At 45.3% G+C, this 26636-nt stretch overlaps 1 protein-coding gene and 1 long non-coding RNA gene across 9 annotated transcripts in view; one reads left to right on the top strand and one right to left on the bottom strand.

Moving 5' to 3' along the window:
- Positions 1-18121, bottom strand: part of usp54a (ubiquitin specific peptidase 54a) — a 45156-nt gene extending 27035 nt beyond the window's left edge. For 2 of the 8 annotated variants that reach the window (XM_080869644.1, XM_080869646.1), the window contains exon 1: positions 17908-18121. The gene's annotated coding sequence lies outside the window, so the exon portion shown is untranslated. The other 6 variants (XM_080869647.1, XM_080869642.1, XM_080869643.1 and 3 more) reach the window with 4 other exon arrangements.
- Positions 18122-21712: 3591 nt separating this feature from the next.
- On the top strand, positions 21713-24377 carry LOC308388755. The gene is made up of 3 exons (XR_013970170.1): positions 21713-22150; positions 22352-22440; positions 23140-24377. It is a non-coding gene; the product is annotated as an uncharacterized lncRNA (long non-coding RNA).
- Positions 24378-26636: the final 2259 nt, after the last annotated feature.

The raw sequence follows: 26636 nt of genomic DNA, 5'->3' as shown, positions 1-26636 counted from the left end.
TAAATGACAGTAAAACACTTCCTGCTGTTTAAAGCCCAGCAGGGCCTCAGCGGACGTGTAACACCCTCCGGATTTAAAACACGTGCACGGTTACTGATGACATCAGCAGAAGCGCAGCAGGGCCCGAGCTGTGTGCAAACTGCAGGAGCAGAGACATGAAGGTGTGCTGGGTAATGACAGGCTGCAAGGCTGCCATTACTCTGTAATAACTGGCCTGTGAAGCTCCTCTAAGACCCCAGACTGAGATAATGTTAGGCCTGTGCAGTGCAGATGCTGTAATGAGGAATCCTCCTCCTCACTGCAGTCACCCCCTCTCCACTCCTGCCCACACCTCCCTCGCTCACTCTCGGTATTGTTCCCCCACGCAAGATTAAGACAGACGCAGATGTGAAGATATACAGATGTTAGAAAACCAGACATGAGACACAGAAAGAGGTGGAGCCAGGTCGATAAGGGAAACGGGCTCAGATTTGGGCCTAATGACCTTTAACACCACCCTGTCCAGACTGGAGCTTTGATTCTGATCATGTCCTCATTGGTTAAACCAGACCCAGGCTTCACCTTTGACCTTTGAGCCTGAAAATGAGCTGCTGTGCTGCCTCAGGCGGGGTTCAGTTTGCTCAGACCTCAAAGGCGTAGATCTGTGAGTCGGCGTCTAGGAGGCCGTTTCCTCTCCTACGCAGCGCTCTTGTGAAACAGATGTGCCACAGCCAGGCGGGTTCGCACATTTGATCATTAACTGTCAGACTCGATGGGCGTTCCGGCGGGCGGAGCGATGCTCCTGAAGCGTTTCCCTCTTTAGCCTCGGCTGTTTCCATGCAAACTGCCCACTAAAGCCAAACACTCACACAGGTTATGAGTCACATGGTGTGCATGTTCAACAGCTCACTGAGCTCAGCACGCGCTCGCCAGCACGCGCTCGCCAGCACGCCTCACACGACCAGCACCACCTGCACCAACCTCCTGGTTCGAAGGATCAATGCAAAGGTTTGGAGCAGGGTTTGGGTTAGGAAAGGGTTACACAACGCAGTGCCTTCTGAAGTGGTGTGTGTCCGTGTGTGTGTGTGTGCCTGTGTGTGCGTGCATGTGGTAATCTGCAGGTCAGAGCAGAGGGAGGTGAGGAGGGATTAGCCTGATCAGATGCGTCTGTCTGGTCAGGATTACGCCGTCTGTCTGCGGGTGTTTCTGTGCAGGACCGAGTCTCCGTGTGGACACTTTTCCAAAGGAGCCATGACAGGTTCAGAACTGAGACCGGTTTCATAAAGTCCAACTGAGCACAGACTCAGGCGGGCGTTTGAATTCACCTCGCTGAGGTCAGAGGTGTTCTCTGTCTGGCTGTAAGCCCGAGGGTTAGAGGGTTAGAGTGAAGCAAACAGCGTGGGCTGCATCATCAACAAACCACTGCTGTGATTTCTGCCTTACAACACGTACAGCTTTGTTTATGATCTAAGAGGGTTCAAATGATTTTAGCGTGGTGAGTGCAAACTAACAGCCTGGATCATTCGACTGCCTCTGCGGCAGTGAAATGTCATTTAAAGGAAAAGAATAAGAGCAAAAGGCAGGCTGAGAGGCAGCGAGGAGCTCATGGAGCTCAAGTGAAACTCGAGTGAAACTCCGAACGACTCGCCTCACTTCCTGCGCAGAAAACTAAAATGTGACGAGGACCAAACGACACGTTCATGCTGCACGATCTCTAATCCGGTTCTCCCAAACCTGCTGCATGGCAAATACATACAGCAGGTAAACCAGCAGGTGGCACTACAGCTATTATTCAATCCAAGACATTTTTCTCAATGAAAGCGGCTCCAGTGCACTGAGACACACCGAGGCACTGAGGGTCGCTGCGCTGTGGACATCCAGGCTGCAGTTCCTCTAACGTCCATCGGAGGCTCCAGCCTGTGAGTCAGTGAGGGACACAAGTTTGAGTTATCTGATAAATCCTGAGCTGAGGCCGACTAGTGAGGTCTTTGTCAGACACAATTCTTTTCTCAGGCTTAAAAATAATGAAGTGGGCGGAGCTCCGGGCCTACAGGTGATGACAGAGTGATTAATGAAAACTCCAAAGCTGACCAGCAAACAGGTGAAACAAAGAAAACCAATCGTATCGCCCGCTCTAACACTTTTAGGGTGTTTGGGTTTTTACCTGTAGACTAACTTCCTGTTAGCGATTAGTGGTAGCACAGGTTGGAGGTCATTTCCTCTCCCGGTGAGCGCCGAGGCTGATTTAGTGTAAAACTGGTTATGTAACAAAACGGCAGTCTGTCGCAGAGGCTTTACAGCCACACACAGACACACACACAGCGATATAATCACCTCTAATTCAGCAGGCTGGCTCGGTGCTGCCTGTGTGCAGGCTGACCGCGGCTGCACTGGGAGCACTGGGCAGAGTGGGGGTGCTGGGATAAAGCCGGGGGGTTGGGGTGGGGGGGGCATCGATTTGATTCGGTCTGTGAGCTCACGCCTTGTTTTCAGACTCGCAGCTCCTCATCAGCGAGCAAAAACAACCAAACCCAGGTTTTTTGGTCTCTGAGACTCTTTAAAAACGATTCACCAAATAAACAAAGACCACAATGAAGTTAAGAAACGAACGATGACGTAAATATAAAAACAATAAGACGTGATCAATATTTGGCTGTTTGAGGCTCATTTCAACTTATTAACCTAAAGTCATTTTAAATCTGCTTATACTTATTATGCCAAACATTACATACAATAATACATACAATACAGCTATGTTCTTGTCATTTGATATTTTAATGATTTTAATGCTCATTTTTAATATAAAGTACCATAAAAATAATTGACATGCAGTAACTAGTCGATTTATCATTAAGGCTGCCACAAACGATTATTTTGATAGTCGACTAATCAGATCATCATCCATTGGACGTATAATGAACAGCTTATTGCACCAGCAGCATCTGCTCTTATATAACTATCATTAGCTTACAGCTTTAAGTGTTTAAGGTCTGTGCTAACTAAAAATAAAGACAAGATGATCGTTTATTAAATTTAAATGAAATTTGCAGATTGTTTCGGTGAAGTTTAATAAACTTCTTGCTATCTAAAATATAACAGGACACCGGAGTAAATTCTCGAGCATCTCACACTTCTGATAATCAGCTGTCTGCTTGATGTTTATTCAGCTGTGTAAAAACTATAACTTTAATCTCAGCCAAACCGATTTACTCAGGAACAAATAAAATACTAAAAAAAGCCAAACAATAACATTTTCAAGTTATCTAAGTGACTCATATATCATGTTTAACCTGAGTAGCGGCGGTGGGTTTGAAAACGATTTGCCGGGAGTCCGGTGTTCTCACGGCTCTAGTGACCTAGCCCCCGGCTAGCTATCGAGCTAGTGGGTAACAGACGTCTCCGAAAACGCCGGAGCGCTTTTGAAAATATGTGGTGTCCTGATAAACTGAGCCGATATTTGAGGTTTACACAGCTACATTCTCGCCTGAAAATATGTTAAACGTTTATTTTGTGACCCAGAAAGAATAATAAGAGTAACATTAAAACTAACTAGCTGCCGCCATTGTTGGAAACTGAGCTGGGCTGCGCTATGAATTCTGGGACACAGCTGCTTCTTCTTCTTCTTCTTCTACTTCTTCTTCGGGTTTAACGGCAGCTGGCATCCTTGTACATGCAGTGCTGCCATCTTCTGTTTCAGTCCGTTATTACACTCTTAAATCCTGCTACTTATTCCTGCGTCTTTTGGGATCGTACAAAGTTTCAAACGACGCGTCGACTATTAAATCAGTCGTCGACGATTTTGATAGTCGACTAATCGTGGCAGCCCTATTTATCATAGTTGGAATTAAATAATAATAATGATAATAAATAAGCACTAAAAGTTTGTTCTTGAGCTTATTTGATTTTTTAAATGCGATTTATTTTGTCCGCTTCGGTGCTCTGTAGACGGCCTCAGACACAGGCTGTTCCCTTTGCTGTGCCTGGATCTTTGCCCACAGGATGAATCTAATAAACGCTCTGTGATGTTTTCCGGCAGCTGGAACAAATCGATTGAAGCTCGATTCATGTAAAGTGCAGATTCTCGGGTCCTGCGGGACTCCCTGGAGCCTCCGCTCAACATTTATTCATCAAATTAAAGTCAATACTTGTAAAAATGAAACGTGCCAGATGCAGAAAACACTCAATAATGAGGAGGTGACGGACGGCGGTGAGAAGAGGAGGAGGACGCGGTTTCTTTAAAGGCGTTTAACGGCAGCCGAGCTTAGATCTGTGCAGATCCCCGCTAAGACGCTCTCCGGGCAGACCCGGCGTCGCTGACCTGCTTGGCAGCTCGTCTGGAGGAAGATTTGGGGACTAATGACTAAAAAGGAGAGCTCATGAATATACAGCTGTCCTTCAGCGCCGCCACGGCCCCAAAATAACTCGGAGAATTTGGGAATGTGGAGCACTTCAATCACTTAATTCCACTCAGTGAAAGGAGGAATTAGCTTTTTGTCGTCTCCCCCGTGAGGCTCTCAGACGAGCCGAGGACGACGGCCTCAGCAGCTCTCAGAGTGGCTGCTTTTTAAACACCAGCAGCAGAAGAAAAGACGCCTGCTGTCACTCCCATGAATTCAAGTCATGTTTTATTCACAATCGGTCCAAAAAATGATGTTTACATGTTGTAATGTCTGCAGGTTTGGCAGCAGAGTGATGCAGACGATGATGTACATCAGCTGCATTAGTGAGTCAGTGCAGGCGTGTGGCTAACGTTAGCGGTGTTTCCTGATTTTAAAGTTGATTAAGAGTAATGCGTCGATGCAACTTGATGAAAACACAGATTATTGTCTATGATGAAAAGAATCCTGTTTCAGTCGAGGGAACCAGAGCGGCACCGATCCGGTGTCTCACAGATGTTTCAGCCAATCACAGGAAGTGAAACGCCAGCATTAACCTGTAACTGAACTACGCTGTGGACACGTGACTGCTCACTGCACCATCTTGTGGTGCAAAGTGGTATCACACCAAAGTACAGCACGGCCCTTTGTCCACACTTCGGCTGACATCACTGCGGCACAATGCAGACATTTTCCTTTCTGCTCACTTTGGAAGGTTTTTAACTATTTTTAAAGACACATATTTAAAATAAGCAGCCCTAACGACGCCAGCGTTCTCATTTAGCCTGTCATTAGCAACCTGCCAAACTTTGCTGAGACCTGTGAGAGCCTCAGAGGTCACGAGTGGGGTTCTCGCAGACGCACGCTTCCTGCTGGAGAATATTTACAGCTCGTCTCAGGCTTTGAGTTCATTTTAATGATTAAAATCACAGATTTATCATTTTCTTTCAGTTTGTTCATCATTTCCAGGAAGCGCGTCGTAACACTGGTATTGAAACGTGCGGTACAAATAGAGCTGGGCGATATGAGATTTTTTCATATCACGATATGTTTTTTTCATTTCAGGCGATAACAATATCTATCACGATATAAGCCAAATAACTATATTTGTAAGATTTAAATGTGCTGTTGCTCACAAGTAAAATGTGAAATAATCAGCAGCTTGTTTTTATTTAAATATTTATTTCCCATAATAAGTTCAACAGGGTAGATGTACTTAAGGAACATGAGACTTTTTCAGATAAATAAAGGCAAATATTGCAAACTACACAAAAGGCAGCCGCTAAAGCGTTTAAGTTTCAAAATAGAACAAACGAAACAGACTAAATTGTCAATTCCACTTAGAAACAAAATATTAATTCTAAAAATAAATCTTAGTTTGTTTTACAGAAGAACAGACAAAACTGACTAACTTTTGTCAGTATCAAATAAACTGAGAACTAAAAGGAAATTCTCAATCTCTCCTTGTTGTATAGCTGAGCTTTTCAAACAGTTTTAACAGTTACTTTAGTCTGACAAAAGCCGAATGACGAATTAGCGCTTCCAGTCAGAGACTGAGGCTACGTCCACACGTACACGGGTATTTTTGAAAACGGAGATTTTCCGTTTTCGTTTTAAAAAATAATCCCGTCCACACATAAAGGCAGAAATGAAGGAAAACGCTGCTATGAACATGCCAAAGCAGCAGGTGGCGCTAGATTCCTAACCGTGCAGAAATGTTGGCCAATCAGAAGTCTAGAAGCCTCAGTGGGAAAAAGTAAGCAAAGCTGGGGCATAGAAGCAGAACCGAGTCGTATGTGTGGAGGGACAGTAACTGTGTGTATATGTAAGCATTTAAACACTGCAGAGAGTAGAATTAACAGTATTGTAGAAATTCATTTCACCGAAACAATAACGTGGCGCACAGTGTGACGCATGCACCAGTTTATTGTATTTCCAGACTTGCTTTCGGCACAATTTACAGTGCACGCTACTCTGTTTTTTTGTCAGACTTGAAATAGCCGAAATACCTTCACACTACGGAGCTTCTCTGGCTCTTCCGTTCGACAATCTCTCCGGCATTGGAACCATCATCTGTTTTCTCTTCGGTCACGCTCGGTTGATTTCTCTAGTCGGCACACTCATTTCCTCCATTACGCGCTGGCTGCTTCCCAAACAAACACACGTGCGGCTTGGCACTTGTGCTGTACGTAACAAGTCACGCGACGTGACACTGCGGCTGTGATTGGTTCGGCTCTGCGCTACTTAATTTAGATTGGCTGACCTTTTTTTTTTTTTTTTTTAAGAGGACAAGAGTGGCGAGGTCTATCGCGATAGCTTAATTTCTCTATCGAGTAAAAGTTATATCGCGATACATATCGTTATCGTTCTATCGCCCAGCTCTAGGTACAAACAAACTTTATTATCACTGTTATTATCTGTTTGTGTCTGAGCTGGAAAATCGTTTTACTGCACGTCTGACGTGTTCTTCATTCCCTGATCAAAAATCTACAGATTTCAAGTCTGAATATTTTCCAACAACACTTTCCAACTTTAGAAGCTGTTACACAGATACGACAATAACAGCTCCACGGTTAATTATTCTCTCAGCTCTCACTCACGTGTCTTATCTGCAGTCCGGTGTTGGGATGTCAGCCTCAGATGTAACGATCAGTGATGATGATGATGATGCTGCTGCTCTGGTTTCACTTCAGAAACAGGACTTTAAAGCTTCTAACTCACAAACTTTTTCCCATCACACCCTCTTCTCTCAAAGTATTGTTCTAATTTTCACTCTCCACATTCCTCACAGCAGCAGCAGCTCCATCAGTTCAGTGAATCAACAGTAAATCATCCAGACTGGGAGGAGGTCTTCCTCCTCCTCCTCCTGTTCTTTCAGCACATTATTTTCCCATGAATACTGCTGAATAATGTTCTTTAATTTAAACCTCAGTGGCCGCCCCGGCACACTACATAACTCACATTTTCTGCAGGACAGTGAGAGCTGCTGCACCTCCTAAACTTCCCTGAGAGGTGGAGATGCTTCAGCCTGATGGAGCTGCAGTGAAACCAGACCTACAGGTTGTTTTACTCCGATTAAACCTGCTTCTGTTCACGATGATTCATTAAACCACAATCGGTGACCACCCATGTGTGGAACATGAGAGCAGCTAGTTTTGTAGTTTTTGGCTCTGAAATCTCATTTGTTACACGAAAATCTAAGAAACCACTCGTTCCATCGCATTTTGTCGCACCGCGCCAAACTCCTTTTAAAAATATGGCACTTTAATGTTTCTTTGCTTGCTAAGCACAGCACACAAGGTAAATAATATTAAAGAAATGCCGTTTTAGAAATCGGGAACAGCGCTTTAATTCGGCTGGTTCAGTTCCAGCCCACACTTACATTTCATAACCAAACAGATCTCTTTAAAAGTCCCAGCCTGTTGTTCCCGGTGATGAAGAGCAGCAAGGATCCACGGATGGAGTTGGGATCGATGACATAAAGATGAGGACCGGTGTGTACGCGGTGTGTGAGTGACCCCGACACACGGAGTCGGGATCAAACCCGAAACGTGCGCAGAAGCAGCGTAGCAGTGCGGCGGAAAACCCGCAGTTTTTAACCGGAGTCCGGCGCGCCGCCGGGGCTACATTACATCACTTCTAGCAAACTTCACGGGAGAACAATGAGGGCGAAGCAGCTTCGGCGGGCCGGGCTGACCCGGGCACAGCCTCCAGCTGCCAGCACGGACTCCGGCCGGACGGGGAGCCCGGCAGCGCCAGCGGGTCCCGGTTGTGCCCGGTACCGACAGCCTGGTGACACTGCTGCGTTTCGAGGCTCGAGCTGAACACGCAGGCGAGAAAGCGGAAACACGGAGGCATGAAAGGAGCTCACCTGTGGCCGGAGCAGCGAGGCAGAGCCCGGGGGAAGGCGGCCGGCGTGTCCGGGGAAGGAGCGGCGGCGGAGGTTATTGTGTTTGAAGCGGCAGGACGGAGGGGGAGGGGTTACTACCTGCAGCATGGGGCGCGAGCACCAGCGCGTGCGCCGGTGCGATGGTGTGTGAGCACGTGAGCGCGTGCGTGCGTATGAGACGGAGGCTTCCGAGGACTGCTGCTGCTCCTCAGGGTGATTCAAGTAAAAGTCAAGCAAAGGTCCTTTACTGAACCGGGAAAAACACCGGAACTAAGCTCCGTTGGTCACGCTCATGTGTGTTACACCTGCAGTAAAACACGTCACAAAGTGTGCACGCTCAGCCGCTGAGCCAGCATTACCTGTATATAAAAGATGGACATTTTTGCTGCCAAGACAGAAGAGCCCTGTTAGGACGAGAGGGTGGAGTTACAGACACTGATAGGTCTGTGGTACGGTGACCTCACAGCAGCCATGTTATTGGTCACACAGGCTGTATCCCAATTCAGGGTCTGCAGCCTTAAAGGCCGCATTTTAAGGCCGATTACGTCACCGCGACGCAACAAAGGCTGTCCCAATCCAAAGGCTGCTCGAAATGCGGCCCTCAAATGCGTCCTTCATCTCCCTGAATTTTAAGGACGTGGTGGTGTAGACTTCGTGGCCCAACATATCCCAGAATGCATAGCGCGGCGGTGGGTGTGGATAATTTTGCCGAAAAAAAACGGCGGATGAGGGGCGCCTGAAGAGTACACTTTAAGTACTGAATATGATGTCACTTATTGATGTGCAAATGTTTAATAACGAAGAACATTAAAACATTACTGTTGGTCACATGTCGGCAAAGTTATGTGACATTAGTGACGTTTGTACTAACTTGGTTTTAAAGCCTTTACTTTAAAATATACGTCGTTCAATAGCTGAGCTTCATCTTACAGAGAATGATCAAAGCTCATGTAGAAACAAACACATGAACAAAAGATTTTCTCCTTCATTTCTGTCAAACACAGCTGTATGACACGTTTCCAGCTGTTAGTATCATGGTTGCTAGGCAACCTGGGCAGTGCAACGGAGGCTAGACCGTCCCATTTCACAAGCCTCGCACTTCCGGCCTTAGCGGTCTTTAAGTACGCGGCCCTTGAGGATTGTTGAGGCTGCGTACTTTAAGGCTGCAGACCCTGAATTGGGATACAGCCATTATGTCATTAAAAAGGCTCCATCAGCACAAACACAAAGCTAGCAGCTACAGCTGTCTGTGTCACCATCCACTTGTCAGTCACAGAGGCCACGCCTCTAATAGTCATTTGTCTCTGCCTCCTGAAACGAACCCCTGATAAACTGTTAGTCTCCGTTCTCCACTATGTAAAACTGTGTCATCTGCATATAGAGGTACTCTCCTTCTCTACGTTCCTCTTCGACTTCCTCTTATCGCGTAACAAAACTTTAATATAGCTGTAATTAAGGTGGAAATGATCATTTGTGTATCAGGCTGTAAACATTTCTCATGTGAAGTTTTAACATGAGTCTATGGGGGCTGACTCATGCTGGAGCCTCTGCTGGACACTAGAGGAACTGCAGCTTTTGGGACTAGAGCACTGATGCTTTAAAGTTATCGTTTCGCCCCCCAAACGTCCTCGAGTGTGTATATCTAACATTTTTTCTCCCTCACTCTCACTAAGTAACATGCAAGCAGCTTGTATAATGACGTTTGTTCTGAAGTATGCTTTTACAGTAAATCTCTGGTACCACCCGTTTCTTTGATCCAACATGTAAGAGCGGCTAAGGGACATTTGTTGTGTTTTTAAAAAATGATGAATGTTTTTGTGCTAAATGTGTCCTAACACTGGACCCTTTAGGGTATATTTAAAGTAAACACATGGATTTACTGTGAGATTAGGTGAATTCAGTATGATCACATTTAAATAAAGTCATGAGCTTATCAGCACAGTTGTATCTGAAAACAAGTGACTAATCTGGGAGTGTGATGGTGAAAATAAAGACCTGCAAGCTGACTGTGCAGCACGCAGCAGTGCTGAAGTCATCAGTGTGTGTGTGTGTGTGTGTGTGTGTGTGTGTGTGTGTGTGTGTGTGTGTGTGTGTGTGAGGCTCTATCGACGAGGTTATTGATCACATTCGGAGCACAGGAGGACACTTTGGGCTCAGCTCTGACTGCAGGAGCTGCACAGGGCTCATGATGCGCACGTTTAAACCATCATTCATGGTTTTAATAAGTAAAAGTCCTTTCTGTTCCTTGAGTCGGCACACACACTGACATGGACAGATGAAGAAAACGTGGGGCCCGGGCACAGCCATAGCAACCCCCCCACACATACACACACCCCACCTATCTGTGAGAATACAGAGTTAAGACCTTCACTGGAAAGGGCATAAAACAACTTGTTCTTATTTTTGTCCATTTTTAGTGAAGTTAAAAATCTTCGGTTTCTAATGAATTTGGAGAAACGGAAAAAAGAAAGACCCAGAAAACACATTAAAATGCTGCCCCCTGGTGGTGAAAAAGCAGAGGGTTCTTACCAAACTGCAGCTGGAGATGATTTTAATGACACATTTACTGCTGTAGCTTTGTCTATAACAATCCAGCATCATAGATATTCAGTGATGTCAAACATAAGGCCCGGGGCCCAGAACTGGTCCTGCACAGACCCCTATGTGGCCCACTGGGCAGTTTTGGAAAATATGAAGCATGGCACAGATTTTGGGCTTGTAACTGAGAGCTCCACCGTGGCTGTTCACACTTCATGACCAAAGTAATGAAGGAGCAGAAAAATCAGTCAAATAAATGAGAGAAAAATCCTGTTTTTGATTTTCGACTGTGCGTTGCTCACCGTGGCCCACATCTCAACAGATTTAGATTTTTTTATTTGCTAAATATGATAACACAGCAAATAGATTAAAACTGGATTTTCCACAGTTTGTGATATTTTCAGCCTGACTTTTATACTGAAAGGGTCACTCCCAGACCTCATACAGCTGCTCACATGGAAACAAATGAAACCGCAGCAAAACAAAATTAATTTATGGTTTTTATGTCACAGAGAAAATTGAAGCTGAGTGACTTTATGAGTGGAAACAGCTGCAGTCCAGAAACAACAGCAGCAGCACTCGATGAACCCCAGGGAACACCGGCCCAGAGAAACGATGCTCATAGAACACAGTCATTAAAGAATCGTTTAATATCAGAACGTAAAGACTTGTTTCTCCTTGCAGAGGATCTGCTGCAGCCACGGTAAAAACAGGAGGAGGGCCGAGCAGTAAGTCCACGCTGTTTAATGAAATAACAGGAGCAGCTCGGCTCATGTTTGGGTGGAGAACACGTCTGAACCGCAGTGCAGCCTCAAACATTCCTCTGCTGGGAGGAATCCGCCTGGCTCTCGTTAAACTGGGCTGAACCGGAGCGCAGCAGCAGACGCTTCACGCTCACTCGCTCGTTTGTTTGCTTCTGACTTTTTAATTAAAAGCAGACGATGTCAGTGTGAACGTGCCAAAAGACTCTCCGCTGCCTCTCTTTCTTTCTTCTGCAGTTTCTATTCTTTAAAGTATTAAAGAGACTCTCGGGAAAGTGGAAGCACCTTAAAGCTGCAGTCTTTTTGATGGCCAGCAGGGGGCGATCTCTGAGCTCGCTCAACTCTTTAATCTCGATTCACGTCTGACTGAATCAAGTTAGGAGGAGGGTGGTTTTCCACCCAGAGGGAGGCAGAGTGAGCGGTACAGAGGTCAAAGGTCACAGCACACAGACAACAGTGGTTAGAGGGAGTGTGTGGTTAAAGTGGACAGACGCCATGTTTTTACTGTCAAATGTGAGAGCTGGGCCTTTAAACCGCGAACATGTAAAATCTGTGAATCTTCTAACGCAGCTGTTCACAGGAGTAATTAACAGCTCTCACCAATCAGATCGCTGCATTCAGCAACAAGAGTGCTCAGAATGCATCCTGGTACTTAATCACTGGCACTTTTCTGAACCAGCCTTTCTGACAAACAACCTCAACATAAACCGACTAAATCAGATCAGACACAGGCTGTGTCAGCCGATGTTTTACTTCAGAGGTGCAAAGCATGACGACTGTGAGCTCAGGACTCACAGTTTAAATCACAGCGTGGGGGAACAGCCAGGCTGATCTCAGATCTGAGTCTAACTGCACTGACGGGATATTTCCACTGGTGGAAACTGTCCAGCCTGTTTCTGAAGCTCCTGCTGAGATGTTCCACTGCTGAGTGACGCTTATCGCCACCAGCTGTGTTTATCCACGCCAAAAAAAGGCACAGTGTCCTCCGAGGGCTGCCACATCAGTCTAAAGTTATCTTCTCGTTCCTGTGTTTCACTGTCCTGCTACAGGCGGTAACAAGTGTCAGTGACCAGGTTTCAGCTCATTTACACACAGCGTGTTCATCAGAGAGCGCTGGCACAGATTTATACTGTTTCTGTTTGAGCCTGAGAGCTTCAGCAACAACGTCAAAGAAAAGATGAGAACAAAGGATGGAAATCTGAAAACAGAGCACACACGATGGGGTCCAACATGGGACAGGGCTGTAAAGTTTTATTGGTTTAACAGCCTGAAGTGTGTGCCTACAGGGCTGGAAAAGCTGCAGTTCCTCTAACATCCAGCAGAGGCAGCAGTGAGCCAGTGGTCATAGACTCCCATGTTAAAACTTTCCAGCAGAAATAAACATGTTTACAGCCTGATACACAAACTGTTTGATCCCTGTAGATACTTTCACCTGTATTTTATTTTACTCAAGTTTTTAAATTGGATTAAGGCTTAAAGTTTGCAATGTTATGGGGCGTGGCCACTATGACTGACAGGTAGATGGTGACACAAGCTGTATCCAAATTCAGAGGCTGCGTCCTCCTCAGGACCCGGCCTTCGCGTTCTACGTGGGCCGGGTCCTTTGAAGACTGAGAAGGCCGGAAGCGTGAGGCTGTGAAATGGGACAGTCTAGCCTTCAGATCTGCGTCAGCGCTGTCTCTGTGGAGTTTAATAAACTCGGCCGTCTGCTCCGTGCTATCTAAAATATAACAGGACACTGGAGTAAACTCTCGACCGTCTCACACTTCTGATGATCAATCAGCTGTCTGTTTGACGTTTATTCAGCTGTGTGAAAACTAGAACTTTAATCTCAGCCAAACCGATTTACTCAGGAACAAATCAAACACTGAAAAGTTATCCAAGTGACTTATATATCATGGTGTCTGACAACGATGTGCCGGGAGTTCGCTGTTCTCGCCCCGGTCAGCTATTGAGCTGGTGGGTAACAGACGTCTCTGAAAACGTCGGAGCGCTTTTGCAAATATGTGATGTCTTGACAAACCGAGCAGATATTTGAGGTTTACACAGCTACATTCTCGCCTGAAAATGTCTTAAAACTTTATTTTGTGACCCAGAAAGAATAATAAGAGTAATATTAAAACTAAGTAGCTGCCGCCATTGTTGGAAACAGGAATTGAGTTGCGCTATGAATTCTGGGATATGGTGGGCCACGAGGAATACAACCGACCCATCCTTCAAGTCTGGGGAAAAGGAGGACACATTTGTCGGCTGCATGTGGAGGCGTCTATGAATTTGAACAGCCTTCGCCGCGTTGCTGTGATGTAATCGGCCTACAAATGTGGCCTCAGGAGGACGCAGCCTTTAAAAACACACACACAGACCTATCAGAGGTTTGTTCCTATGCAGTTTGGGTGTTTTGACCTTCACTTGGCTTTTCCTCGAATGACCCTGACGAGAAGCCAGCTACACAAACTGTTTCGGCCTCTACAGATAATTTCTTGCTTCACGGGAGGACACAGGAAGGAGCCATTCTGCTTTTGACGTTTTACAGTGTCTCAGCTTTTTGGGAAAACGCAGTTGTGAGTTCAGCCACCTGTTCACTCATTTCAGAGTTTAATATTCATGCAAACACCACTTTATATTCACCAGAAAATAAGCTCATTTTTTCATGCATCACTGCTGCAAAAATCTCCACTGCCTGCAGAATGAGACGTCTAATGTGACGTTCTGCAGTTCACAAACAAGCCAGTTTGTTTATTTCCTGTGGTTTCCTCATGCCGGCGTGCTACTGTTGGACCGCGGGCGCCATCCAACGTGTTTTCAAACACTGTGAGTCACTTCCATCGCCTCACACACTGCAATCTGACAACAACCATCCCTCCCCGAATCTGAGATGATGAACAAAGCGCTCGCTGAAGTGAGAAAGATTCCAGCATAAAGAGTCTGCGCACGCACACAGACACACACACACACACACGCACACACACACACACACGCACACACACACAGCAGCTGCTTGTGTTTACTGGGCCACAGAACAGCTTCAGCAATCACAGTCACTCCAACACTTGTCTCTGCAGGAGAAGTCAGGACTGCTCTTTGCTAGCAAACTTCTGCAGCGTAGCTGGGGTTGGTACGGTGGCCCTGAGAGGTCAAATACACTACAGCCTAACAACACAACACAATGCAAATAGAAAAGAAGCCCACAGAAGTTTTAAAAAGTCAGGAAACAAAACAGAAACAAAGGAAGTGTTTTTGGGAGGCAGAAAAGTGACAGAACAGCTAACAGTGAACAGTATATAAGTTATGATATGAAAACACACATTACTGCATCCTTTCCTCCCTCACAGCACCAGTGAAAGCCACTGGTTCATCACAGACACACTTAAAGGAAGCATGGGATGCTTCTTTTAAGTGTCTCCTGGGTTCAAATCCCAGCAGTGCCTTACCTCCCTACCAATGCCATTACATTTCATTAATGAGTGCTGATGGCGGGAAGCATTGGGCGTTATGCTTTCTCTCCTTCGTTTCCAAGAAGAGGACACAATGAAGATTTAGACATGCCCAAGACATCAATATTGGGTGAACAACCCTCAGAAGCTCCACTAGCGGTTTAATGCCTGGGACCCTCCAGCATTTGTTCTAGAACTGAAGAAGCTTCTCGGATCGGGTGCAAAGAAGTTTTTAAAGCTCTCAAGAGTACCGTGAGGTGGATAACTGAGGACATACAAAGACTTTCCTAACTGCATGATGGATGCAGATGTGACACCACGCTGCTATCACCTTGTTGCAGATGCATCCATCATGCAGTTGATGCAGATGGTTTCAAATGGAGAGCCCAAAGGCACTGCTTGGACTTGAACCCAGAGCTCCTGTTGACCAGCTCAGCCACAGCGCCTCCTTGAGGCTTCAGGGCTCCTTCTGAAGGTGGGTGGAGGTGCTGTGGTTCTGTCGGTGGCTATCAGGGTCAGCATTGAATCACAGTCTGAACCACTGCTAGAACTTTTCACAGACTTTATGGAAACCTCCAGCTTCACCCAGGTGCTGCACGATGATGGAACATGTCTGAAAGCCAACCACAGCAGGAGGCGCTGTGGCTTAGCTGGTCAAAGCACCTGTCTAGTAAACAGGAGATCCTGGGTTCAAGTCCCAGCAGTGCCTTGCAATTCTTGGTACCATTACATTAAAGTTTGCTGAAGGTGCTGTGGTTCAAGTTTTTCCTGTTTCATTTGTAAGAAGAGGAGAGGTTAGACATCAGTGCAAAGGCACTGCTGGGATTTGAACCCTAGCAGGTGTTTTAACCAGCTAAGCAAAACTCTCTAAATATAAAGAAGAGGAGAGGGGGAAGGCAGTGAGAGAAAAGGAGAGGCGAGAGTCGGGATTCGTTTCCTTCTCTTAGCTGATCTGAAAATGCTTTCATAACATTCATAAATGCTGCAATACAACAACAGGCATGACTGAAACTGAACACGAGCTGGTCCCGTTAACCAAGCTCATAAGGCATCATCTGGATTAAAAGCAGATGTTCTTCCAGATTATGTTATGGAGCAGCAAACACACTGCTGACAAACTTTTAGATGATGTCGGTCACACTTCCTCTGCTAAAGAAGGTAATAAAGGAAGCACTGAAGCGCCTTTCCTTAGAATTTGGGGAGTTCAAACAGCTGCAGATGCTTCAGGATCAAGTCACTCACTCAGGAACTTTGCTAAGAAAAACTCGCCTACACTCTGTAAGCAGACATCATCCCACGAGGAGTTCGGAGTGATGGCTACAGCTCCCTCAGGTGTCGCCACCGTCGTATCGTAAAACACACGGGATAAGTTTCCAACTTTGGAAGTTCTCACAACCTCACCTGGAAAACTACACCCATGTATTTTCTGCCACCTTCACTGCACCTTTTATTGTCCTTTTATTTCAATTTGATTATTTTTAAATGACTTTCTCACTTTATTAGAAAGTGGTGAAGAGTTAAAACTATACTCGCTGAAGCTGTAGAAGAACAATAATCCATGATCAGTAAACTGCAGTTTGATTCATTATTGCACGATACACACAGGTGAGTCAATAAAGTTTCACATAAAAACAGCACCAGTCAAACCTGCTAAACATTAACCTGCCTGTCATGTGACACCACGCTGCTATCACCTTGTTTTCATTTCACTATGACTACTTCCTGCATGACCTCAGCCTCCACTGCTCTGCATCGCTACTGTTTACTCTCACAATCATACGATGGTGACACGCACACACAGCCAGGGGCAACTGTGGTCATCGAGTACTTTGTGTTGACAGACTGTTAGTCGCCTGTTTGCTCTCAGGTGTTTCTGCCACACACTGACACCTGTAGCAGCGATCTCTCACAGTTAGACAGCGGTGAGCCGACCTGCAGCAGGAAGCTGAAGCCAAAGTGATGATTGAACCGACGAAAAGTTGCAGAAATTTGAAGGCCAGAAGCATGCCATTAATATGAACTGCATGATTAAAGCAGTGCGATTCTTAGAAATGATGCACTTGGACCCAACATATATTCAGAATTTGCTGCTAGAGAATTTGTTCTTACGAACCAATCATCATCAGGCTAGTTCTCAGGGAAGGAAAGACCGAAGTGATTTGGATATCCATAAAGTCGTCTCACGTTTCAAATGGATTCTTCTATAAATATATTGTTCCTCAAAGTGGTTAAAACAGTGATGCAAAATAATACTAAAGTGATGGACGACACTCCTGCAAATTCATAAAAGAAACGGGTATTTAACCTGTGGTGGGGTTCTCAGCTTGGGGATGGTCCCGAGAGTCACTGCTCAACCCTGTCATGTGAGCTGTTAAGACTGATTCTTTTGAAGAGCTGAAATGTCTTTGAGACCCTAACAATGCAGTGAGATGATCCTTTGTGCCAGACGGATTACCGTAAAGGCTCCATTCAGTTTAAAAAACGTGCAGCTGATTATTACATTTTCAGCAACACAAACTAGTCGAACACCATTTGGAGGAACTTTGCTGCTCCTCTCAGTGCTGAGAGGATTATCAGTAACGAGCCACAATGTTGGACAAACTGTGTAATTACACCATTTCTAAATGATCCCAGGCGTACTCTTCTCACCATGACACTCTGATTACACCTGATGGTCTGTCACCCTGTAAACCGAAGAACTACAGCTACATAAACCTGACTGTAGTTTGGCTGTAAACCCTGTTCAGAGTTTTTGCGGTGGTTAGGGGGCGTGGGGGGGACAGATGTGTTAGCAGATAGTGAGCCAAAGCATGCAAAACACCAAAGGAGCTCAGGACTAAGCTGGAGTTCCACAGTGAAGCTTTAAAGTAAAATCAGGTGAAATTTGAATGGAGTTTGGTGTGATCAGGGTGTCTCATTCAGTCTCTCACCTTAACACAGCAGCATTCAGATGCTCTCCTCCTGCTTCTCGGCTGGGTCTCCTTCCTCGCACCTCCTCAGGGAGACAAACAGGAGCGATGGTCGCAGCTCTTCACCTCCTCCTTTGTCTCCCTCCACGCTCAGCAGCCGTCTCCCAGGTGACTCAGCCAGAGAATGACATCATCCCTGTCAGCACACACACCTGTTTCCTCAAAAGCACCACCTCCCTCTGCCTCCACACACCTCCTCCCCCTGCACCCATGCACTTCCTGGATCTCTTAAAGGGACAGCATCCCTCTGGAGCAACAGGTGAGCCTCCCTGCTGCAGTAACATCCGGCTGCGCTGGAGTCATCAGTCACACATATTGATCTGTGATATTGATATTCTGTGTCTGCTGAAGGCCTCCTCTCCTCTGTGTTTGCTCTGATGCAGCGCTGATGTCAGAGGACGACCGCAGAAGAAGAAACTCAAGCTACTTTTAAATCATGATTAGACAAGGTGTGCCACCTGCTGGTGCAGAAGTCTGGGGACTTGAATCAGATTTCAAACAACTCTGGATTAAAACATGACTTTAAAAACATCATTTTAAGATTGGTAGCTCATTTCCACTCTGTAACAACAGCTGGAAAATCTGTCAGATGATGGTGAGAGTCATTAGCCACACAAGGAGAAATCCTGGAACAGTGTGACTCATCCAGGAGGTCACAGAAGAACCAGGAACAGTATCTAAAGCCCCGCAGGCCTCACTCGGCTCAGTTCAGGTCAGAGGTCATGAGTCAACAATAAGCAAGAGGCGGGGCAAAAATGGCCTCTGTGGGAAAGTCCGAGGAAAAAAACCACTGCTGACCAACTAAACCACAAAGGCTCGTCTCACAAACATCTGGATGATCCCCGAGAGTTCTGGGAAATATTCTGAGGACTGATGAGACAGAAGCTGAACTTTCTGGAAGGTTTGAGTCACATCTGCGTCAGACTAACAGCGTTTCAAGATCCCAGCAGCAGGCAGACGCGGTGGTGGAGGTGTGATGGTCTGGGCTGCTCTGCTGTGACTGAGGGAGCCACGAGTTCTGCTCTCTACCAGAAAACCCTGAAGGAGGATGTCCGCCTATCCCTTGGAGTTCTGAAGCTCAAGAGCACTCAGGCAGCAGGACAATGATGCAAACACAGCAGCAAGTCCACCTCTGATTGGCTCAGGAAGAGTAAACTAAGGTTTTGGAGCGTCGAGTCAAAGTCTGTTCTTAAATCGCTGAGGTGCTTCAGCGTGACCTCAAACAGCCGTTCGTGCTGGAAAACCCTCCAATGTGTCTGAATCCAAACAGTCCTGTGAACAAGGGCGGAGCTAAACTTCCTCCACAGCACTGTTAGAGAAAAGTGGCCATCGTGGCCATATCTGTAACACGCCGCTGTGCCTTGTGCAGCAATAGTGGAGATGAGCTTTGAACAGGTCTTGGTGATCTCCAGTGAGGGAGGAACTCTGGTACTGGTCCTGAACTGGTCTGAGAGTCGGAGGGCAAAGTTTCCAGTTTCTGTCGAATCAACAACTACAGGGAGTAAATTTAGAAACCAGTCAACGTTCTTCATTTACCAGTGTGTGTGTGTGTGTTTCACTGCTGTTTGTCTCGTCTCTGACGTGCAGATGCTGTTGGCTTATCCTCGTCTTCCTCTTGCTGCGCCCACGGGTGGTGACGTCAACATTTGAGAAGAAGAATAAAAATGGATGTGATGAAAAGATGAAGTGGCTCAGCCTGCTGTGGTGAGGTGTTTCTGCTGAGCGTTGCAGATGTCACAGCTAATCCTGGAGCATCAGGACAGCTGTCAGGATGCTCTCGCTGAAGTGTGGCTGCGCAGACGGCAGCTCCTCTAAACCACACTGAGAGTAAGGCTACGTTCACACTGCAGGCCAAAGCGCATCAAATCTGACTTCTTTGACCCTCTGTGACCCATATCCGATCATGATATGACAGTTTCAACAGCACAAATCCGATCTGGGTCACTTTCGTATGTGGTCCTGAATCCGATACATATCCGATGTTTTAGAAAGCGACTGCTGTTTGATGGTCATGTCGCATTAAATCCGTCTTTTACGTCACTGACACAAGACGGACGGCAATTATCAGCGCCAGAGAATACAAATGAGAAAGCATGGCGGCGGAAACTGGAGACGGAGCGAGTCAATGGACAGAAACTGAGGTCAGATTTTATTTGTAGTGTGAACAACCAGACAAAAAAAATCGGCATTAAGACCTGCAGTGAGAGGAAACCAAGGAGCAATAACAAAGCAAAGCAAACCTGTTTCAGTTTTACACCATCAGAGCAATGACACCTGGACATGTGTACAGTTTTAGAGTTAATGTTAGGAGGAGATGGAGGCAGATGATTCGCTGGAGACCCCTAAAGGAAGCACCCAAAGTGTGCCAACCCTGACCCAGCAGCCAAACTACAAAAACACCAACATCACAAGAACCAGGACCAGGACGGATCAGATAGACGGACATACAGAGGTTAAATATCAGAGAGAAACCTTTCGTTGTTTCGTGTCTTTCACATAGAAAAAACTGCAACTGAACCAAAATGTGTCGCCATAAACCATGTGACAGCATTCAGTCTGCTCATTGGTCAGATATGTGTAAGGGTGGGGGTAACAAAAGTAATTACAGGAAGAAGGTGCTGCACTCTGGCCCAGTGGATAACACAGAGAGTTTACGTTCATCTTACAGCTAGCTGCTAGCTACCCAGCTAGGTAACCTGCTGCATCCCAGAATGCAACACATACCTGGCTTTGTGGAGGTGTTTAGCTCAAACCTGGCACCTGCCAGCCTGCTCAGCTCTGTGGGGTTCATGAGGACTGAGACCGGTATCACCTGAGTGTGATTCCACCAGACTAAACAGGTGAGAAAGCGTCCTCTGGCTTTCAGTCTCAGGTGGAATTGTTGGGCTGGCTCTGCCGTGGGCGGAGTCTTCTATCTCTGAATGGAGTAAACAAGTTCCTGGCATTTTAAGGCAGGATGGATTTCAGATCGTCCTCGCCAATAGGGTGGTAATCAGGTCCTCTTTGTTACCTGTGGTCCTGTACCCCAGTTTGTCTTTCATCTCTTGTTAATTGGAGAGTGTCCCTGACAGTTGGTGTGGCAGCCCATCATCGCAGTGTTGGCTGTTCGAGTTGGACCAATGCATCCAAAGCAGCCAAATATCCTGGATTCCCCACAGCTTTTTTTGACTTTCCATAATTAATCTATCAAATCTGGCCATTTTTGTCTGAGTCTTTCCAAACCCCGATCATTTCTGAACCTTTTTTTATCATATTGGTCTGCTGATTCTACTCGTGTAGGTTTTACATCCCGGTGACCACGGAAAATACCAAAGATCTGCTGTTCTTTCTCTCTGTCTCTCACATGGGAAGAAGAAACCAATTACTGAAATATGCAAATGTAGGAAGCAGGTAATTATGATTTTCTCGCTAATTTTATATTTGTGATCAAACACTGGCAAGAAGCAAGAAACACAGACGTGAAACCTGATCACATGACCCATCTAACACACCCCCTTTAACCAGATCGCATCACTGTGAGTCAAAAGTGAGAAATCTGGGATATAAACCAGAAAGATGCACAATAACAAAAACAACCCCAAAGAGACGAGGAAGCTGAGTGTGTGCCACTCCTCCTCCTCCTCCTCCTCCCAGCAGGCTTCTCTGTGATGAGACTCTACAGCAGGAACTAAAACCAGCAGAAAAACAATTACATCATAGTGTAATGATGTAACACACACACACACACACACACACACACACACACACACACACACACACACACACACACACACACACACACTCATCTAACAACAGCTTATTTCTGCCCCGTCTCCCATAGCGACCAGACTGCTTTCTGTCGCCACGGTGATAGAGCTGTAGCTCAGGACCACGGCTGATGGAAACCAGGGGCGGAGCGGGGGGGTGGCTTACGGGGCTTAAGCCCGGGTTGTTTTGTCAGAAGCCCGGGGTATTTTGGAGTGTAATTTTTTCATAGTTAGATGCCTGGCTGACAACTGTATAAAACAAAAAGTACACACAATATTCGAAGCACATAGTGCACACTGTGGGAATTTACGACTGTGCGTGAATCCCCCCCTGATATTGGTATGATCCAAGCTCAGGCACTAAGCGACTGAGCGAGGGGGCGGGGCAGCTGCTACCCGTCAGTGCGCTGTTGGAGAGACGGAGCTAGCCATACTAAGGAGAGCTTAAGTTTGACCAGGTACCAAAGCAAATCATTCGTACTGTACAAATAATGTAAATATGACGGTGCATCACGAAAGATTGATATCAAACTGATCACTTGACCAATATTATTTTACTTGCTCTTCAAGTGAATCAACAAATGGCAAAATGAAAAGCCGAACAAATGCTATTTTTTTTAGAGATTCTTAGCTTACGTGTGTTTATTTCATATTTTCAGTTCTTACCCTCCCCGACTAAATCGGTTTCAGTTATGTACTGAAACATAAGAATGGACATTCGAGGCTTCTTTCAAAGAAAAAAACTCAGGTAAATGTTATTTTATATATTATGCTTTGTATGTTGTTCAGTATATTTCTATGCAAAACAAGAGGGATTTCAGTACACAGCAGGATATTCACATTTGTAACCAGATATTTACACTTTAGGGAGAAAACATAAAACATTTTTACTGTACAACATCAATTTAGAGTAAATTTTTGTTTTAGATAAATATTGAAATATATTTTGAATTAGTTAAATGTCAGAATAAAGAGAGACAGAGCTGTCTATTTTTTATCACTTTCATCAAATTTAGGAGTACATGTACACTAAGTTTATTGTTAATTAATAAGAAAACTCCAGACGATTCCATTCTGAGCTGAAGAAGCTTCTGATAGGTTAGTAGAGTCCATGTGAGTAAATTGGTGGCACAGCTGTGGATGCATATAAGGCAAAACACAGAGCCTGTTTCTGTGACATGGGAAAATCCAGAGATGTCAACCAAAACACCAGGAAAAGAACTGTGGAGCTCCATAAATGTGGCTCAAGTTTGAATACAATTTGGTGCCATTTGCAATTAAGAAATACAGATAGTTTCTCTCTTTACTCTTAAAGTTAACAAATATGTTTTTATATTTATCAATCTAAAAAAATAAACATTTAGTCTGATTTGATGTTACAATTAAAAAAGTGTTTTTATCTGAAGAGTAAATATCTGGTTTCAACTGTATATTTGATGATTGTCAGCACAAAGAGGGAGAGAGAGGAGAACGAGGACAGAACAGATGAACAAGAGCAGGTGAGACACACATGTTAGTCAAATGGTTGTTTACCAAAAGTATCATCGTATCATAGGTCCTCATGTATCTCGTACCTAGTGTTTCTTTTTAGGTTTGTTATTTTTCAAATTCTGTATTTATTAAGTTCTGCAGGCTTGTTTGCACAACAAGGATAAATAATTATATAAACTTTTCTCAATCTAAATAGTGGACTTTGGTAGAATTAAAAAATAAGTGTAGTGCAGGTCTATGATGATTTTTAGTGCTGCTATCATCTAGTTCTGATTCTGGTTCTGTCTTGGTTAAGTCCCAAGTAGTCCTGATTTTGAACTGTTGTAGTCCTGTTTTAATTCTGGATCAGTTCTGGGTCTGGTTGAATTGGGGTTTAGTCCTCGTGTCTTGATACAGCCCTGACCTTGTTCTGCCTTGCTGCTTAATTAAAAAACTAGTTTAAGGTGTCCTGCACATGTGATATATATTTTTCCCTATATGAAGTCATTCTTTTTTGAACAGAGCCTATTAATCTTTCAGTCATTTCTACACCACCCCCCCCCCCCAAAAAAAAAAAAAAAAATCCCACATGCATACTACTCTTTGGGCTAAGCCCCGGGTGTTTCAAATGTCTGGCTCCGCCTCTGATGGAAACAAGAGATTGTGGAGACTACATATACAGAGAGGCTACCGACAGAAACACCATCACCTTCAGGAGGTCAGAGGTCACACAGAAGTTACAGAATGAGCCCATTTTGAAATTATATTTCTAAAAACACAGGTAACAGATGTGATGCTGTTTCTGAAACGTCAACGAGCTGACATCAGCTAAAACTGACCGATAACGTGACACTTAGTCTAGAGCAGCTTTGTAACTAATAATGCTATAACAACACACACACACGCACGCACGCACGCACGCACGCACGCACGCGCGCGCACGCGCGCGCGCACACTCCACCACCACTAACGGTAACAGAGGTTGACAGCAGCTAACAGCTGATAAGAGAAGCTAATAGAGACTAACAGAGAAAAAATGTCACGGTCGATAGCAGGGCCTCAAACACAGTTTATTTACAACACCAGCGCAGAATATATACAGTGAGGGGAAAATCCAGGGTTCCAAAGGTCCAAGAGGAAGCTCTCTCACACTCGTTCTCGTCTTCACGCCCAAACTCACACACGTTCGCACAGCAGGAAGGTCCCGAAGGAAAACTATCACACAGGAGAGGGAAATTACTCACAAGTCACAAAACAGTCTAAGGAGCTCTAAGGAGCTTGGAAAGAAAAGCATCTGGACTTCTTTAAAGAAGTCCAGATGCTTTTCTTTCCAAGCTCCTTAGCCTACAGTGACCTGGATGACTGAGAACCTTCACAGACAAGTCACAAAACACTTAAGCAAAGATTCACAGGAGCTGAGAGGATCACTAACGTGTCTCACACAATCATCCATCCAGCGACGAGAGGATCTGCATCCCAGCCTCAAATAGCAAATAGGGGACAGGTAATGACAGCTAATCATGAGTGGGAGTGTGGGCCAAGAGGAGCGTGTCGGCTGGGCAGACACGGGGACCACGATACAAAATCAGCAGCACTAAAGACAGCATATCCTCAACGGCTCACCTCAGCTCAACAATTTCTTTTATCTGTACTGCATCCTGTCTCCTAAATGGCATATAACCGCTCTGGGATTTTCGATTACTATTATTGTCATTTTATATTATTGTTTTGTTTACTTTTATCCTGTTGCTAAACTAATAAAGAATTTGAATTGAATTGAATCAGTATGCCTGTCATCGATCATAAGTGAGCTGACTCACTGACTTGTATCAGACTCCTTTCACAGAGTTTTACAGCTGAGGTAAACAGAGGCCTGACATATTTCCACATTTAGAGTAAAACTCTGGGGGTGAGGTGGGAATCCAGATCTGTCTTGGCTGACTAAAACGTACTTGTCCTATAGCACCTGAGGATTGTGCTCCTGATCTGGAAGGGGTAAGAAAACTTGACTGCAATCTCCAATGTACTGACATCTAGTGGTGAAATTTTACACACTGTAACCTTAAATACACAGCACAGATGAAGGTGGTGAGTTGCAAAAAAGGACAGCTCCGCCCCCTTTGGAGGAAGCAAAGGTAGTCTGGACACGTCTCCATCAAAGAGGAAAGAAAAAAAATGAAGAGAGAGTAAAAGAAAAAAGGTGAAGAAACCCCAAGCCTGCCATGTCCAAACAGGTAGAACAGAAAGCCTAGAAAAATTCAATTTTGGATAGAAATTGATTTCATGGATAACATGATATGTTATACATGTGTCATAGCGCCTCAGTTTTTACTAATTCCACACTGTCTTCTACTCTTCAATCTGGCTATAGAGCCACTCATTCTGGTATGATGGCGCCTGTGTTCGGCCTTGCCGCTGCTGGCTGCAGTTTCCCTCGCTCTGCTACACTGCTGTTTCTGACTGCCCTGCTCTCCTTTTTCATCTCTGATGTATTGCCTGCCTTAGTCTGTGATCGTCTGACACTACTCTCTATTCGCTCCTCTATGGTGGACCTGGATATCTCTTCTTCCCACAATGGCTTCATCCCCCCCTCTGTTGCCAGTGTCTGGATTTTTGACAGCACCCTTTTGGATCCACGCAAATCACAGAGGAGGAGAGGTGAAAGAGCAGGTGTCCAGCTGAAATTTAGACTGCTCTTCAGACGAGGATTAGCGGGTAAGCGACGTCGAGGATTTCTGGTCACCTGTGCTCAGACTGCTTGTTCGGAGGAGAATTTGTCTTCCCTGTCCCTGCTGGATTTTGCAAGGCCTGGACTTACGAGATCGTGTTACCTTAGGAGTGGTCATCCAGGCTTTCCGGTTATATACTATGATCGTCACGGATCGAACTCGCAGATTCTACGTCCCCTAAAACGGGTCAGTGTCAGTATTTGTTTGACTTATTCCAGGTTGAGCATGGTGCTTCTCAATGCCTGATCTATGACAAATAAAAGGTTCTTGTTGGACGACTTTCCGTGTCATGGCACAGTGAGTTGACGCGTTTGGTGGCTGCTCCCCACAATCTGGATAGAAAAACACCGAAACTCGCTAACAGACAATTCAGCTGAGCAAGGCGAATGCAGTTGGTGAGGAATAAGGCAAAGGGAACTCAAAATGCCAAGGGGACAGGACAAAGCCACTTCCTCCCCAAAAACAAATGCTAACAACGCAACAGGACAAGCTAACATGAGCTCCGATATCATAGCTAGTGACTCGGCTGGTGAGCTACTAAAAGCTATCGAATCATTGAAATCAGAAATGAAACAAGATAACGAAAGGCTGACAAAAGACATCAATCCAACATGAATATAAACTAAAATGGAACTCAAATAAGATCAAATATTTAGGTGTCTATCTAACCAGTGAATTAAGCACATTATACGAGGCAAATTATGTAAAGAGTAGCAATGCAATTCAAAAACATTTGAGTAAATGG

Source organism: Rhamphochromis sp. 'chilingali', assembly GCF_963969265.1.
Source record: "Rhamphochromis sp. 'chilingali' genome assembly, chromosome: 20".
In the NCBI taxonomy this organism is placed as follows: Eukaryota; Metazoa; Chordata; class Actinopteri; order Cichliformes; family Cichlidae; genus Rhamphochromis; species Rhamphochromis sp. 'chilingali'.
Note: the sequence above shows the minus strand (reverse complement) of the source record. Positions and strands in the feature narration are given on the sequence as shown.